Source organism: Cnephaeus nilssonii (genome assembly GCF_951640355.1).
Source record: "Cnephaeus nilssonii genome assembly, chromosome: 8".
Taxonomy (NCBI): domain Eukaryota; kingdom Metazoa; phylum Chordata; class Mammalia; order Chiroptera; family Vespertilionidae; genus Cnephaeus; species Cnephaeus nilssonii.
The window spans coordinates 35,320,665-35,337,858 of NC_137079.1; positions in this window are offsets into that span (position 1 = coordinate 35,320,665).

Below are 17,194 nucleotides of genomic sequence, written 5' to 3' on the forward strand. Positions count from 1 at the left end.
GAACTATTGGGCCAGACAATATCATTACAGGCAAGTACCTGGCTGGTTCATATTGGAACAGAAAGCTACTATCACAATAGGCAGCTACTTGGCAATATCACCACAGGTAGAGGCAGCTTCCAGGTTGGACACAATCATGAGAGGCATACACTTTGGGGAGAGGAAGGCAGCTGCTATCACCAGATATTGGACAGTTATCTATAAGGCCATTTCAGTGATAGGCAATAATAGCAAGAGGATAAATACAATATAGTCTCTAATGGAAAAAAAAAAAGAATATATACATATGGAAGCACAATGCATCTCAAACTAATAGAAATAAATTTATAGAGGAGGGTGTTTGGGGGCTGAGTGGAAAAGGCAAATGAATTAAGAAATACAAATTGGTAATTACAAAATATCACAGGGATGTAATTGACAGTATAGTCAATAACATTGTACGACTAGTAGCTATGTGTGGGACCAGGTAGGTACTTGAAATATCAGGTGGAGGGGCACACTCTGTAAGGTGTGTGGTTTTCTAACTACTATGCTGTCCATCTGAAACTAATATGGAATAATATTGAATGCAAACTGTATTAAAAATAAAAATAAAATAAATACATTTAAATTTCCTGTAATGCTACTGACTTCATTGGAAACTACTTACTTTAAATCTAAGAGCAAGACAAGGATGCTCTTCTCTGAGCTGTTGTTCAACCAAGTACTAGAACTTCAGTGCAAGAAAAAGAAGAAAAAGAAAAAGCATAAGGTTTTGGAAGAAATAAATATAGAAAATATAATTAATTACCTTAAAATACAAAAATGCTATTAGCAAATTTCTCACAATAATGATAACAGCATAGTATACAGATAAGTTTGACAAAAATCTATTTTTAGCATTTTTGTTTTAAAACTTAAAACTTAACTTAAAAATACATTATTATTATTTTACTGTATATATTTTTTATTAATTTCAAAGAGGAAGGGAAAGGGGGAGAGACATAGAAACATCAATGATGAGAGAGTGATTGGTTGCCTCCTGCATACCCACAATTGGGATCAAGCTCGCAACCTACGCATGTGACCTGACTGGGAATTAAAGCATGACCTCCTGGTTCATAGGTCAACACTCAACTACTGAGCCACACCTTCTGGGCAAAAATGCATTATTTAATTATTCCCTTTACCACTATAATACGGAAGTCTAAAAGCAAAATAAATAAAATAAAATAAAACACACACATACTATTAATATTCAACAAGCAACCTGAGAATGTCTTATAAATGATCTATAAAATAGATGTAGAGAAAATGATTTAAAACTCTACATTTAAAGCAGGCGTCCTCAAACTACGGCCCGCGGGCCACATGCGGTTGTTTTTGCCGTTTTGTTTTTTTACTTCAAAATAAGGTATGTGCAGTGTGCATAGGAATTTGTTCATAGTTTTTTTTTTAAACTATAGTCTGGCCTTCCAAAGGTCTGAGGGACAGTGAATTGGCCCCCGGTTTAAAAAGTTTGAGGACCCCTGATTTAAAGGAACCAAAATATATGGAGCAAATACCCTCTAATGAATCAAAATCTGGGAGAAGGCATTTGCAACATAGAACATTGACAAGCACTAGAATCCAAAATACATAAATTATTAAGACAATTACCTGGTAGATATTTTGTTAAAAGACATGAACAGACACTTAACAGAAGAAGAAATGTGTCCAATTTTATTAGTAATTATGGAAATGCCCATTACTCCCAAAATGAGATTCCATTTTATATTTGTAAATTATGAAAAAAAGAATGTAGCAATAAGAATTGTTGCATAGGGTATGGATCAATGAGAACTCTCATACATTGCTCTGTTCCATCAGTTTTGGAAAAACAGCTTAGCATTTGTCTACCAAACAACCCAGAAATTCTATGCATAGTTAGTTATATACAAGAAATTTCTATATATTTGCTTCAGGAATCATGCATAAGCTATTTTAGGCAACATTACTTCATTAGAGAATAAATTGTTTCCTATATATTAATAAACTGGTATATTTTACAAAAGTAAAAATGAATGGAGTATATATAGTATAGTTACTTGTAACATCACAGATAAACATTAGAAATCCAAAGTTAAGGAAAAGGAATGCCCAGAGTACTTTGTACAGTATCAGATCACTTTTATAAAGCTTAGAATTTAAAAAAGCTAAAAAAGTATTTCTTAGCCATGTATACTCATATTTACCAAGGCAAGGAAAAACTAAAAAGAAAGCTTAAAATTTGGGTTAATTTATGAGTTGAAGGCAGGGGATGGGATAAAACAGAAATAGAAAAGTACGTGTGAGCTATTAGTATGCTCAATTTCTTGGATGAAATGATAGATTTACAAATTATTTTTCTTTAAAACAAAATATGTAATATACATTATTAGCTTTTGTGTGTGTCAGATATTATATATCAACATACAATAAAGAACAGAAATTTAAATGTTCTACACACAAACACTTTCAAAATATTTGTTGGAGACATCCAAGCATGTTTTCACAAATGTTTTGACTAGAGGAAATAACATTTACATTTTCTTCCATGAAATTATATAAAATATAGTTTTGGATTTTCCCATTTGTTTTTATTTTACTTCTCACAACTTTTGCTTTGAGAGATACCGAAGGTATTTTCATGGTATCCTGGGGATAAACTCTGTGTTAGTGAAAATTATACTGGACTACAAAATGGAAAAAGTAGGTTCAAGTGGGTCCTGTACAATTAACTCTGAGTAACTTTGGGCAAGTCACTTTAATTTCTTTCAGTTTCTTCATTTGTGAAATTAGCAATGTAATTAAGTACTCTCTGTAGTTCCTTCCAACTCTAAAATTGTATGCAATTTTAACCTTAATTTGTTGTAAACACAAAGTTTAAAATATTGTTGAGCAAATTGGATTGCTTTTGTGTTAAACTGCTTACACATTACCAGAAATTATGGTAAAATTGTTTTTGTAATTTACTTGGCACTTCCTCATAAATTTATAAAATGTCTGTTGCATAAGCTAACAAAATATTGATACTTGAAATAAAGAGGCCAGATATCAGGGTAAATTTTTAAATGTTCTGTTGTAGTTTCATTACTTGGTAGAGTGCAGCAGTGCCTGAGAGTAAATGAATGCACTAAATAAAATATTTAAAATGTAATGTACTTGCCTGGGATGAGAAATTTAAAATTTACATTTACATATGAATTGGATTCAGGCTCATCTCTTTGTTTTTCCACTTACAGAAAAGAAGTATTAACAAGATAAAATTGATGTTTTTTTGTGTGTGTGTTTTTTTTTGTTGTTGTTGTTGCTATTTGAAAACTACGTCTTCAGATTTTTTTATATGTAGCTGAAGAAAAAAGAATAATAAGATTTGGAAGGAATATGCTTAAAGGAAATGATAGGAAATAAAACATCAGATTTTCTAATATTTCTGTCTCTATGTCAAGTAAAATATGTGACTTTATTTCATATAAATTTTGAGATTCAATGAGATCATTTATATCCATTAAAATATTAAGAAAGTTGAGTTTGATTGCTGGCAAGATATCTTAGAATTCACTAAGCAATATAAAAATATAAGCAGATGAATTACCTATTAAATCTAATAATTTCCCTTGGAAACAGATTTTGACAGAGTTCTGACTTTTAAGAGAACCATATTATTACTTTGTGTAACTGTCAAATCTGTGTAAAATCATGAGATAATTCACAATTTTCTTTCAAATTCACCTTTCCCATTAGCTTATATTTATAACTTGTATAATTTTTCATGTTTTTTAAAGTCAAAATATTGCCCATGGGAAAATCTTTGTGTTTAATTTCAATTGCCATATTTTATTGAAATACTTTTTGATAAATAGATATTTTCATTGATAAACCAGATTTACAGAGGAAATGCATAGTGATATTAAGAACATTTTAGTATAGTACCTACTATACATAAATTACTCACAAAAATGTCATTCTCTCTCAACATGGAATCCCTTTCCCCCTCCTCACCTATGTCTATGGAATCTTCATTTTGACCTGTTGTGTTTATAATGGAACATTATATTCTGATATTCTAGGTTTCCATGAGTCATTGCCATTCATCTTTTTCATTTCTATATTTTTCTTAAAATTACAATGTCTATTGAATATAAAAGACATACTTGGAAGAAGATGGAGGAAAGGAAGAGGGGTGAATCTAACTGCCTCAGAAACTCCCCCTCATGTTGCCCCAGGTTATGGTAACAAAGTTGCATGTCTCTCCTGTGTTTTTTTTTTGTTTGTTTGTTTGTTTTTAATTGAGATTGAGAGAAAAGTGTTTCTTTGTCTTCTTCTGCAAAGTGATGACTTTCCAAAGGCTGCAGATCACTTGCCAGTATATTTCTGCTGTAGTTAACTTCATTTCTCCATAACATTTCCTTATTGTGTATTGATTTTCTTAACTTTCTAAAGAGTTTTATTTTTAATCTCTGTGTTATTGAGGGATGGGAGCTTTATCATTGAAAATATAGGGACAGTAGAATAACTACCACCATAAAGAGAAGCTTAATGTAAATGATTAAGCACAGGCCACAAATATCTACTCAGATTTTCTCTGTATGAGAATTGCTTATGAATATATAAGTAGAAGGATAGGTATATCATATATCTATCTATATCTATATCTAATCTATGTATCTATTTATTTCTACATCTACATCTATATCTACCTCTATATCTATCTATCTATATATATATATACATATGAATATAATATAATCTCTAAGCAATCACTGAAGCTACATTAAGATTTTTATAAAGTGTTGCTCAATTTCTCTCACATTACCTTTTTAATAGAAAATGAAATATTTTATTGTGTAACTGTTCATACCTTAAATATTTTATATCCCAACACAGATTCCACAGGTTTTCATTTTTTTGCCAATTACATACACAATTTTTGTCTGTGATATTTTGCCATATTTTGCTGCTATAAAGTGTTAATAGTCAGTCTTCATTATTAATATGTTAGTCTATAGATGGCTAGTTTTCATTACAATTCTGTATCTTAATTTTGAGAAGGCTGTTAAATGGATATATTTACATTATTACAGGATGGAGATGCTTGGTAAAACACTAGGGATAAATCAAATCTATGAATAAATCAGGGAGAATTTATCAGTACTACTGAACAATGGCTTATAAAAAGAAAAATACAATTATTTTTACACTAGAGGCCTGGTGCACGAAATTCATGCATGGGCGGGGAGGTGTCCCTCAGCTCAGCCTGCACCCTCTCCAATCTGGGACCCCTCGAGGGAATCAGACATCCCTCTCACAATCCAGGACTGCTGGCTCCCAACTGTTCACCTGCATGCCAGCCTGATCACCCCCTAACTACTCCCCTGCCAGACTGATTGCCCCTAACTGCACTCCCCTGCTGGCCTGGTGCCCCCCCAACTGCTCTCCCCTGCAGGCCTGGGTCCCCCTCAATTGCCTTCCCCTGCTGGCCTGAGTGCCCACAACTTCCCTCCCTTGCAGGCCTGGTCCCTCCCAACTGCCCTCCCCTGCTGACCATCTGTGGCAGCCATCTTGTGTCCACATGGGGACAGCCATCTTTGACCACATGGGGGCAGCCATCTTGTGTGTTGGATTGATGGTCAATTTGCATATTACTCTTTTATTAGATAGAATAGAGGCCTGGTGCACAGGTGGGGGCCAGCTGGTTTGCCATGAAGGGTGTCCCAGATCAGGGTGGGGGTTCCCTTGGGACATGGGGGGCCTGGGCGAGGGGCCTGTGGTAGTTTGCAGGCCTGCCATGTCCCCTGGGGACCCAAGTGGAGGCCCTGGTATCTGGGATTTATTTATCTTCTATAACTGAAAATTTGTAGCCTTGAAGGGAGCCAAGCCTCCTTCTTGCTCTGTGGCCGCAGCCATTTTTGTTGGGATTTATTTATCTTCTATAATTGAAACTTTGTAGCCTTGAGTGGAGGCCTGGGCCGGCCAGGGTGTGCGGAAAGCTTGGCTTCCTCCATTGCCGGGGGCAACCATGACCTACTCTCTCCAGCTCCGTGGCTGCCGCCATTTCTCTTTGGATTTTTTTACCTTCTATAATTGAAACTTTGTAGCTTAAGTGGAAGCTTAGGCCTGCAAGGGCAGGCGGAAATTTTGGCTTCCTCCGTTGCCTGGGAAACCTTGCTCTCTACGGCTGTAGCCATCTTGGTTGGGTTAATTTGCATACTCACTCCTGATTGGCTGATGGGCGTGGCTTGTGCGTGGAGCGGAGTGATGGTTAATTTGCACATTACTCTTTTATTAGATAGGATACTCATCTCTAGAATGCTTCCTATTATGTCACTTACTTAATAAGAAATAAATGATGAGATGCTTGGAGGAATTGGAAAATTGAGTAAACAAATAAGGATAAATCCTGTTCCTGATGTTGCTCAATGTCAGAATGCTTTCAGCTTAATAATGTTACCTACGAATGGATCTTTGAGAGCTAATTATGAGGACACACAATGGTGTTGCCCATATTGGACATGGTTCTCTGTACTCATGTTTTTTGGGTTAGTGACACTAATCAGTCAGTGGTTGTCACACTTTACTCTGTCCCCTCACACAACACACCATTGTAGAGAACATCCCTCATGAGTCCTTATATTCCTTTACTCTTTGGAGCTTTTAAATGGTTCCTAAATAGATTGAATCAAATTGCTCTTATTTGCGTATGATTAGGTTCTATCCATAAATGTACACATTCAAGTAATTTATATGTTAAAACTAGTATAATCAGTTGAAAATGAAACTAAAAAGTACCTAGTAGCTGTTCTTCTGTAGGACATACATAATTTGTTTTTATCACTTTTTACTTATCTTCATAAATATAAGTAACACATTGGTATGACTAAGATGTGCTAAAAATAAAACATTACATTTTATAATGATATACCATTCTTAAACTGATAAAATGAAATATTAATCGTTTATCAGCTGAGCATTAGGTACTTCAGTGACCACTTTCCATAAGACACTTGAGAAAGTCTATATAGCTATCATTATAGAAGTTCCCTGAAAAGATAATCTCGTTAGACAATTTTCATAGGCAATTTTAGTTATTGATATAGAATGAAAAAAAATGACATTATTGATGTCCATATAAAGAATCAAATACAACCTGGCCAGCTTGGCTCAGTGATTGAGCATTGACCTATGAACCAGGAAATCATGGTTCCATTCCTGATCAGGGAACATGCCCAGGTTTCAGGCTCCATCCCTAGTGTGGGGCATGCAGGAGGCAGCCAATTAATGATACTCTCATTATCATTGATGTTTCTATCTCTCTCTCCCTCTCCCTTCCTCTCTGTATGGTGGGACTTTACAAACTTTCTGTAGACAAATTAGTATATTTAAAAAGATATAATATACAGTGGGTGTGTAAGTGTATGTATGTGTGTGTCCATGCTTCAAATCTGGTCTCCATATAGAAGTCTGGTCTCCATTTTTAAAATGTATAATTTTTCTAAACATTTGAGATGTTGGATTTTTGTTATAAAATTTTCACTATCATAGTAAATTGATAGCTATAACCACGTTGGAGAAGCATATGATTTTTATTTATTTATTTTAAAAATAATTTTAATATATTTTTTTTATTGATTTCAGAGAGAAGGGAGAGGGAGAGAGATGTAGAAACATCAATGATGAGAGAGAATCATCAATCAGCTGCCTCCTGCATGCCCCCTACTGGGGATAGGGCTTGAATCAAACCAGACCTCTGGGTTCATGGGTTGATACTCAACCACTGAGGAACAATGGCTGGGCATAGAAGCATAATTTTTAATGGGCAATCTTAGCTAGAGACCAGTTAGCATTGAGGCAAATGAGAAGCCATTTCACAGTCAAAATATCATGAACGGTTACATTATGTCTCTGTTGTTGTTTTTCTCCAGATTTTTTAATGTCACAAAAACACAGAGACCTACACACACCATGTTTTACAGACATGTAGATCATTAAAAATTGGTTAAGTAATCCTAGCTTGTTGATATTTACCTATACATATAAGCAATCTTTATTTTAAGACAATTAATAACATAAAATAATGATAAGAAAATTATGAAGATTTCTGAAATTGCATTTTATGTAAGCTTTGTAAAAAACATATTTAAATAAATTTTCTACCTATCCAAAGTCAACGATTATTAAAAAGTCAGAAAATATGGAGAAAACAATGAGGGTGAAAATATAGTGACAGATACAAATACCAGGACTAATAATGTGTTTTCTTTTAAGATGTCTATAACTGATCCATCTTAACAAAATTACCTCTAATAGTTAGAAAAATTTTCTTTGTTGTTCATTTTATTTGGACACTTGAAGTTAACCTTTGTTCTCAATGATGTAATGATTTAGATTATATATATACATATGTGTGTGTGTGTATATATATATATACACACACACACATATGTATATATATGGAGAATGGTTCAGAGAATGACATACCATCAAACATAATTTTTAAAGAATAAAATTATTTGCTTTATATTAATATTTACATAAATTGGTAATGGTTAATTTTTTACAAATAGGTATCTAATTGACATTTAATCAAGCATACATAAGTGTATGTTAAATATAAATTAATTACTGTATGTTCAAGATACTGTAATTTTATGGTGTGTAAACATGTAAGTACATTTTAGTTAGCATTTAATTACTGATTTCACAGATTATAAATGTATAATTACCTAAATAACAATTCACTACCTTTCTAAGGAAAACAGTTTTCAGGTTAAATATGATATAAAGTTAATTAGATGTTATTTCTATGATAATAAATGAAAAGTTGTAAGTGATTTGGGCCATCTGTTTCACTTCTGTATTAACTCATCCTTATACTATTGCATGTGGAAATTACAATGTGCATAAAGACTGCTTACAAATGCATATCTATGTAAATGCAATATGATTACCCAGACCAATGCAATAACATGTTTATGGAGAATACCAAAAAATATATCCTGAGGTTTTAAAATAAAAATATTACCAATTTAAAACTGAGTTAAATAAAAGTGATTAAATAGTACATTGAAACACACTTTAAAATATAAATTTACCTAAATACATGGCAATATTAATCTTCATATTATATTTTACATTATTTATTTTTTCTTGATTTTACCCTTTCTTTTACTCAGTGTTTTCCTTTTTTATTTGCCTTTCCTTTTATTTTATGTGTTCAAATAACCAATTGTGAATTCAATGTGGAACAAAATAAAATAGTGTTGCAAACTCACCTCAGTCAGTTTGGTCATTGACAATTATATTCCTTCCTTTTTGTCACGTCTCAGTAACTTTGTGCAGGTTTACAGGTCTTCTATCACATAGACTCTGTAGTTTGTAATAAGTTATAATGAAACCTAGTTCCAAACAAATGTCTGCCACACATACAAGTGTTTACTGGCACATAGGCAGCAAAATCATTATCCAATTTGACTGTGATCTAGTGAAAGCCAACACTCTGCCCTTTCGTGGGCTAGGAAACTACCTTGCATGACATTCACAAGAGGCAGATGGACTAATATTCTAGCAACAGGATTCATCCTGCCTTCTAATTGGCGTGATTCTCTGTTGAGTGAAGAGGAAACTGTTTCAGAATCTTAAAAGCCATGTTTCCACTTCCACTGGAAGGTGTGTAAGACTTTGGATCAGTAGAGAACAGTTCATAGAAAACTTGGGCGGCTTAGACAATAGTACTCTCGGTTAAGCCATCTAGTGTTGATCAAGATAAAAATAGCTGAAGCACTTATAGTAACAGATTACTGGGATATAATCTTCTGCTTATAGTCTACCTACTAGTGACAACAAATATTAACAAACATCCTTAGTTTGCAGAATGCTGAAAATAGCCACATATGAATATATAAAACTCCACATGCTGAAATAATTGAAATTAAATTGCAGATAGTATAGCATATATATATGTTACCAGCATCATAACTATTACACAAAAATAATCAATTTTAAGTTGCCCAAGTAGTTTAAAACATACAGAAACAGCTATTTTAAGCAAAAGGAGAAATACTTGGGAGAACAAACCATATTTAAAAGTCAATATTGCCTACATTTACAATAATTTAGGACACAGGTATTTTCTTCTTAATAATCAAAGATGAAATGTTTGTCATTGCATCATCTAGACAAAACACTGTGAAAGGTACATAAGGAGGGTATTAAAAGAGAGCTAACCCATAAGCTCTTCTCTAAGTAAGTTTACTATACATGATCTATAAAATAAGCAGATGGAAAAAAAATAAAGTTCTCAGTGAGCAATGGAAATACACATCTGATTAAAAGTGGTAAATTGCTTGATATAAATGTAAGTGCAGAGAGAGTTTGAAAAAGGAGAAATCACAATTATTTAGAATGTCTTCATAGATTAACTATTATAGGAATTATAAAAGTACTCATAGGCAATCTAAATTTTAAGAGATAATAAGGTCTTTGCCTCTCTTTTTAGGAGGTGCTTGAAGGAAGTCTGGCTTCTAGTGAGTTTCCTGAAAGTGGGCATTTGACTCCACAATGGGAGGAAGGGAGTAACTGTATCTCAACATTTTTTTCATCTCCCCTAATGTATTTTAAATGACATTTTGAAAACAGCCTACATATATTTTTATTATACAAATATAAAACAACACATTCTTGTCTCTGGTTTTGTAAGGTTGTTGTACACTTACAATTTTCAAACTACTTTGTCTTTAAATGTTGTAAAAAGATTGAGGACCTCACGGGGAAGGTAGGGGAGAGTGGGGGTAAGGGGAGAGATTAACCAAAGGACTTGTATGCATGCATATAAGCATAACCAATGGACACAGACATCAGGGGGGGTGGTGAGGGCATGAGTGGGGGGGTTTGGGGGGACCATGGGGGAATAAAGACACATAGGTAATAACTTAATCCTACCTAATAAAAGAGTAATATGCAAATTGAACACACCTTCGCTATGCCCAAGCCACACCCAGCAGCCAATCAGGGTGAGTATGCAAATTAACCCAACCAAGATGGCAGTTAATTTGCATATCAATACAGCATAGAAAGAAGCCAAGCGCTGCAGAAGAGAGCAAAGCTGCGGAGAAGCAAGCAGGCGCAGGGGAGAAGGGAGGCAAGCCGGTGCTGCCTGACTTAGCCTGCACAGTCCAGGCCGCCATGGAACCGGCAGGCCTGGTGGCCAGCACCTGATGTCACCCACAAGGTCCAGGCCATGATAGTGAGCGGGCAGGCTCGGCATGCAGCACCTGACGCTGTCTGCGGGGTCCAGGTGGTAATCGGGACCGGGCAGGCCCAGCGGACAGCTCCTGATGTCACCCGCGGGACTGGGAAGCCATCGGGACCAAGCATGGCGGCATGGACAGCACCTGACACTGCCTGCGGGGTCCAGGGGGCGATTGGGATGAGAATGCGGCATGGACATCACCTGATGTCACCCGTGGTGTCCAGGTGGCGATCGGGACTAGGCTGGCCTGGCAAATAGCGCCTTACGTCATCCGGCGGAGTCCAGGTGGCAATCGGGACTGGGCAGTTCCAGCAGGCATCGCCTGACACTGCTCAGGAGGTCCAGGGGGTGATGGGGACCTGGCAAGTGGCATGGACAGTTCCTGATGCTACCCATGAGGTCCAGGGGGCAATTGGGACTGGGCAGGCAGCATGGACAGCACCTGACGCTGCCCCTGGAGTCCAGGCAGCAATCAGGACCGGGCAGGCGGCATGGATAGCGCCTGATGTCACCCGCGGGGTCCAGGGTGCAATCAGGACTGGGCAGGTAGCGTGGTCAGTGCCTGACGTTGCCTGCAGGCTCCGTAGGTGGGGGTGGCCAGTGTCTCCGGGATCACTGTCTGCCCCTGGGCCACCTGAGGACACTGGTGGATCAGGCCAGGGTTGAACATTTTAATGAAAATGCGATGCCTGTGCCCTGCTCCACCACGCCCTGTCCCTAGAGAAGAGAGGGAAGTGGGCAGTTAGGAGGCACCGGGGCTCTGAAGTGGCTGGGAACAACCTGCAGGCAAGCTACCAGGAAGAGGTGCTGAACCATGAGGATGTAGAAGGCTGGCTGATGGAGGTGAGCAAAGATGCAGATGAGGCGGCTCTTGCCAGCACTGAGCTGGGAAAGTGCATCGAAAGCCTGATGGACAAAAGCGCCTTTCTGAAGAAGGCGCATGTCCAGTATGCTCAGATCTCCGTGGAGAGGGACGTGTTCTCCAAGTCTAAGGTGACCAGACGTCCCACTTTTGGCAGGACAGTCCCAATTTTTAACAATTTGTCCCATGTCTTGCGGTGTTTTAAAAAAGTCCTGATTTTTGTAAAGAATGCACGACAAGCTAGGGAACGGCGGGAGAACTGGAAGGGAATATACGGTTTTCGGCGGCCATGTGGCTATTTAGCCAGGATATGAGTTTTATATTATTTTTGTTAATTTTATAATGTTAAACTTGAATAATAACAAATAATTGTTGAGAACTGATTATCGAGAACTGCTTATCAAAGTTCACATTGTTGATCAGTTGTTAGAATTCGACCACCATTGTTTGGACTTAATGAACAATGGCATTTTTTGGGATTGGCAATGACGAAAACATTTTGTAACTGTCTCTCAGACGATACACAACGTACTGCGTGCTAGTAAGCTAGTTAAACAAGTGATGTCATTAAAAATCAGCTATTCAGATAATTTAGGTAAGTAATTTATTTATTTATTTCATAAATACATAAATTTTCTTGAATTTAGCAGACAGTACTCGTATTATTTATATTTTATAGTGGCAGCAAAAAGTCTAGCGCCGGCCTTGAAAGTAACACTTACGACTTACGTTACGGCAAATTCATGACCTTTTAAACAACAACAGCAATCTACTAAAAAAAAATTCACTCAAATGAGAAATATGCCAAAGAATAAAATAATACTATACATAATTTTTTATTTATTATATTTGTAAATTGTACTTATGTTGAAATTTAAAAATATATATATTACAATACTATTTTTGCATTCTATGAAAATTTTTGTTGCTCCATATAGACCAAATTTTTAATCAAGAACCCCCCCTCCCCCCCCAGTCAATGGTGTCCCGCTTTACCAATGTTAAAATCTGGTCACCTTATCCAAGTCCAACCTCTCCACTATGCTCAAGGACATCTGCACCCAGTATGAGAAGCTGGCTGCCAAGAACATGCAGAATGTCAAAGAATGGTACAAGAGCCGCTTCACCGTGCTGACAGAGAGCACTGCCAAGAGCACCTACGTGGTGCGGGCCAGCGACTGCTCAAGGCCAAGACCCTGGAGATTGAAGCAATTTGGGGTATGAACAAAGCACTGGGAAAGCAGCTGTAAGAGCTGGCGGATAAGCAGAACTCCAACGTTAGTGCTATGCAGGACACAATCAACAAATTAGAAAATGAGTTGAGAACCACAAAGAGTGAAATGGCAGGATATTTAAAAGAATACCAGGACCTCTTCAATGTGAAGATAGTTTTGGATATTGACATTGCAGCTTACAGGAAACTCTTGGAAGGTGAGGAGACCCGGCTCAGTTTCACCAGCATGGGAAGCATAGCCAGCGGCTACTACCAGAGTTCCCAGGTCTTTGGTGATGTGCCTGCGGTGGTTTACAGAATAGCTCCTACTTGATGTCTGCTCACTTCTTCCCTTCTTAATACACCAGCCACTTCCAGGAGGAGCAGATCGAGGTGGAGGAGACCATTGAGGCTGCAAAAGCCGAGGAAGCTAAGGATGAACTCCCTTCTGAAGGAGAAGCTGAAGAGGAGGAAAAGGAGAAGGAAGAGGCTGAGGAACAGGAAGGAGAGGAAGAGGAAGAAGGTGCCAAGGAAGAATTTGAGGATGCAAAGGAGGAAGAAGGAGGTGAAGGTGAAAGAGAAGATGCCCAAGAAGCTGAGGACGAGAAGAAAGATGAAGGTGCTGGGGAGGAGCAAGCAACCAAGAAGAAAGATTGAGCCCTCCTTTCCTTAATTATTTCAGGAATAATCCTCCCAAAACCAGGTCAACCCCACCACCAACCAAGCAGTTGAGTTCCCAATACTATATGAATTAAGAAGTCAATATATATAACATTCTGAGGTGACTCAGGTTGGACATTAAATGTTATGCTATGACTTTTCTCCTTGTGCAGAGTATCTGTTTGCTTGCAGAGTGGCTTCCTGGCTTGCTGCCAGCCTGTGCATGGTCCACGCTTATGAGTTCAGGATCTATGACAATATGAATAATTCAGATGTTTACAATAAAAACACATGAATACACGAATTCACTAATGTTAATGTTAAACTTCATGGAAAAAATAATCCTTTGAATCTTTGGTGGTTAGAAATTAAAGACCTCAAATCATGTGCAATAAACAGTAAATAAAATTACACTGAATGACAAAAAAAAAAAATACATTAGGGGCCAGGAAACGTCAAAAGAACTGGGCAACCATTCCCAGATCAGGAAGGGAAGTCACAGGGTATATATTATTGCTACAAATACAGTATTTCCTACTACTTACAACATATACAATGTAATGTATTAGATGCCTTCCTATTGGATGAAGTATATATTCTCATAGAGTAATACTGGTAGATATGTTATAGTTATGGCAGTATGTCATATTAATAAAAGGGTAATATGCTAATTAGACCATGAGACCTTCCAGATGTCCTTCTGTACAAAGCCATGGTGGTGGGACTGAGACAGAAGTGGTTATGGTTAATCAGGCCAGGACGGGAGGGCAGCTGGGGGTGATCAGGCTGGTGGGGGGGTGTAGTTGGGGGCAAGCAGGCCAGCAGGTAGAGTGGTTAGGGGAGATCAAGCAGGCAGGCAGGTGAGCGGTTAGGAGCCAGTAGTCCCACATTGCGAGGGGTTTGTCCAACTGCAGGTTTAGGCCTGATCCCACAGGCCTAAACCTGCAGGCCAGGCTGAGGGACCAACCCCTCCCCATGCACGAATTTCATGCAACAGGCCACTAGTCAATAATAAAAAGAAAAAATTGAGGATTCCAAAGAGCTTTAGTTTTTTCTGAATTATATTTACCAATATTTATCACGTTGAAATTAAATCAACAGCATTTTAAAAATTTTCTTATTTCATTAAATATTATAGCAAAATGCATTGTATGGTAGTGTAATATATTACTTAAAATAATGCTATGTTTTCCCAAAAAAAATTGAGTTAGAAGAATGGCATTGTTTTACATTTTTATAAATATCTTTAATAACTGGCCTAATATAAGAAAACTGTATCCCTCTCAGCATCTGCATTCCATATGAAGCAAATTACTGTTTTAAAGTATATGCACACAAAAATTTGGCCTCCTACAGATATGTTGTTGGAAGCTCTTTTCAGATAATGGTTATTATTATTTTTGATACCACACCAAAGCTTATCAAATGGAAAAATTTTACTAGCATTTTTAAATTAATTTTTGTTTTTTAATTAAATTTATTGGGGTGATATTAGTCTACATGATCAATAGCTTTCAGGTGTGGGTTTTTAAATGCCCATTGCATTGTAATCTGGACAAAAAAAAGATTAATACATTTTTAAATTCCTTTGCATGCAAACACACTGTCCTGTTTTTCACTTTGACTAAGTCTTTTACCCAGCAAATGATTTTACACCATCATGCATAGGTCAGTTGGAAAATACTGCTTCACGGGCTTATGCAAAGTTTCCAAACATCCACACAATTTACCATCTACACTAATAAAAGAGAAAGATGCAAATTGACCATACCTTTATGACATCCACCAGCCAATCAGGAGTGATTATGCAAATTAACCCAACAAAGATGGCAGGTTATCATACACAGGCACTGAGCGGCCGGAGGTGGGATGCGTGTGTTGTCATCATGGCGAGGACGCAGGCATTCTGCACTGCCCCAGCAGCTCCGGGCCTCTGGGCAGCGTGGGAAGGCGGAAAGGTGGCTCTGGGCCAGAGCGAAAGCGGTGCCGGTAACCAGGGAAAGGTAGGCCCATTCTTGCACGAATCTTCATGCATCGGCCCTCCAGTGAAATATAAAGCAAATTCATACTCAAGTTCTCATCATAGAAGCTCTTAAATGTTTTGAAGCTATAAAGCTCATGTTGGTAGAGAGAAGAATTCCAAAATTCTAATTATTCCTTGAAAACTTGGGTTTTTCCCTTGGCAATACTTACTATCAGTTGTTGTTCTGGAAGTGATAGACTTATTTCATTCATTCTTTAGAAAGTCTACCCTGTACTCAAATGTGAATAACCTCAGGTTTCTGTCAGCTGTTCTTTTAAGTAAAAATGGTATACCATAAAACAAAAAAACAGTAGTTAGGCTCACAATTCCAGCCATCACTAAGGTATTTTTTTTTTTTTTTATCAAGAAAACTTCACATGCCTATATGCAGCCAAGATGTTTTCAGATGCTTTTCATAAGTAGCATAAAAAGACATGCACATGAGGCTCAAGATTAATTACATTAAAAACTTGAACTACTTTGTCAGGACATTCTTATGTGAAATGTCACTCTATTTTTTTTTTCCCCTGGGAGCACAAGAGCTGACAAACAGTGTGTTTCAGTAGAGTCAGGCACCGCTTTTCCTGCTCCTGCTCCTGCTAAGGTGCCATCATTGAACATGCTTACAGAGAGAAAAAGGTAAATATCTTATCATTGCTATGAGGATGGTTTTAATTTATGAGCCCCTTGGAAAGTTTTTGGGAATCCCCCAGGGGTCCCAAACTACACTTGGAGAATCACAGCTGTAAAACAATAAGAAAGTGTATACAGAAGGGCTATATACAGTATTTTGAGATTCCTTCTATTTTCTATTTCTGTTTTTTAACCATCTCTATAGGATGGTGAGTGGGAGGATGGGGAATAATCATAACTTTTAGCCTCTAAGTGCTAATGGTGGACAGAGAAGAACAACCATATTTCCACCCTGGAACTAATCCATTCAGACAGTCAAGTTCATGTAGTTGCTACTTTTGTAAAGTTACAAACTGTAATCCAAATATTACAGTCTTCTAGAGTCTCTAAAAAACAAAATTTACTTACAGTATATGTCTCTGGGATTGCTACACTACCTATGTCGAAGAGTCCTGACAATCTAATAAAAGAAGACATGAAAAGCTTTTTCACCGTTACTGGAACACATCCAGCCAGTTCTCCTCCTCTTCCTTCTTCCCCTCCTCTTCCTCCTCC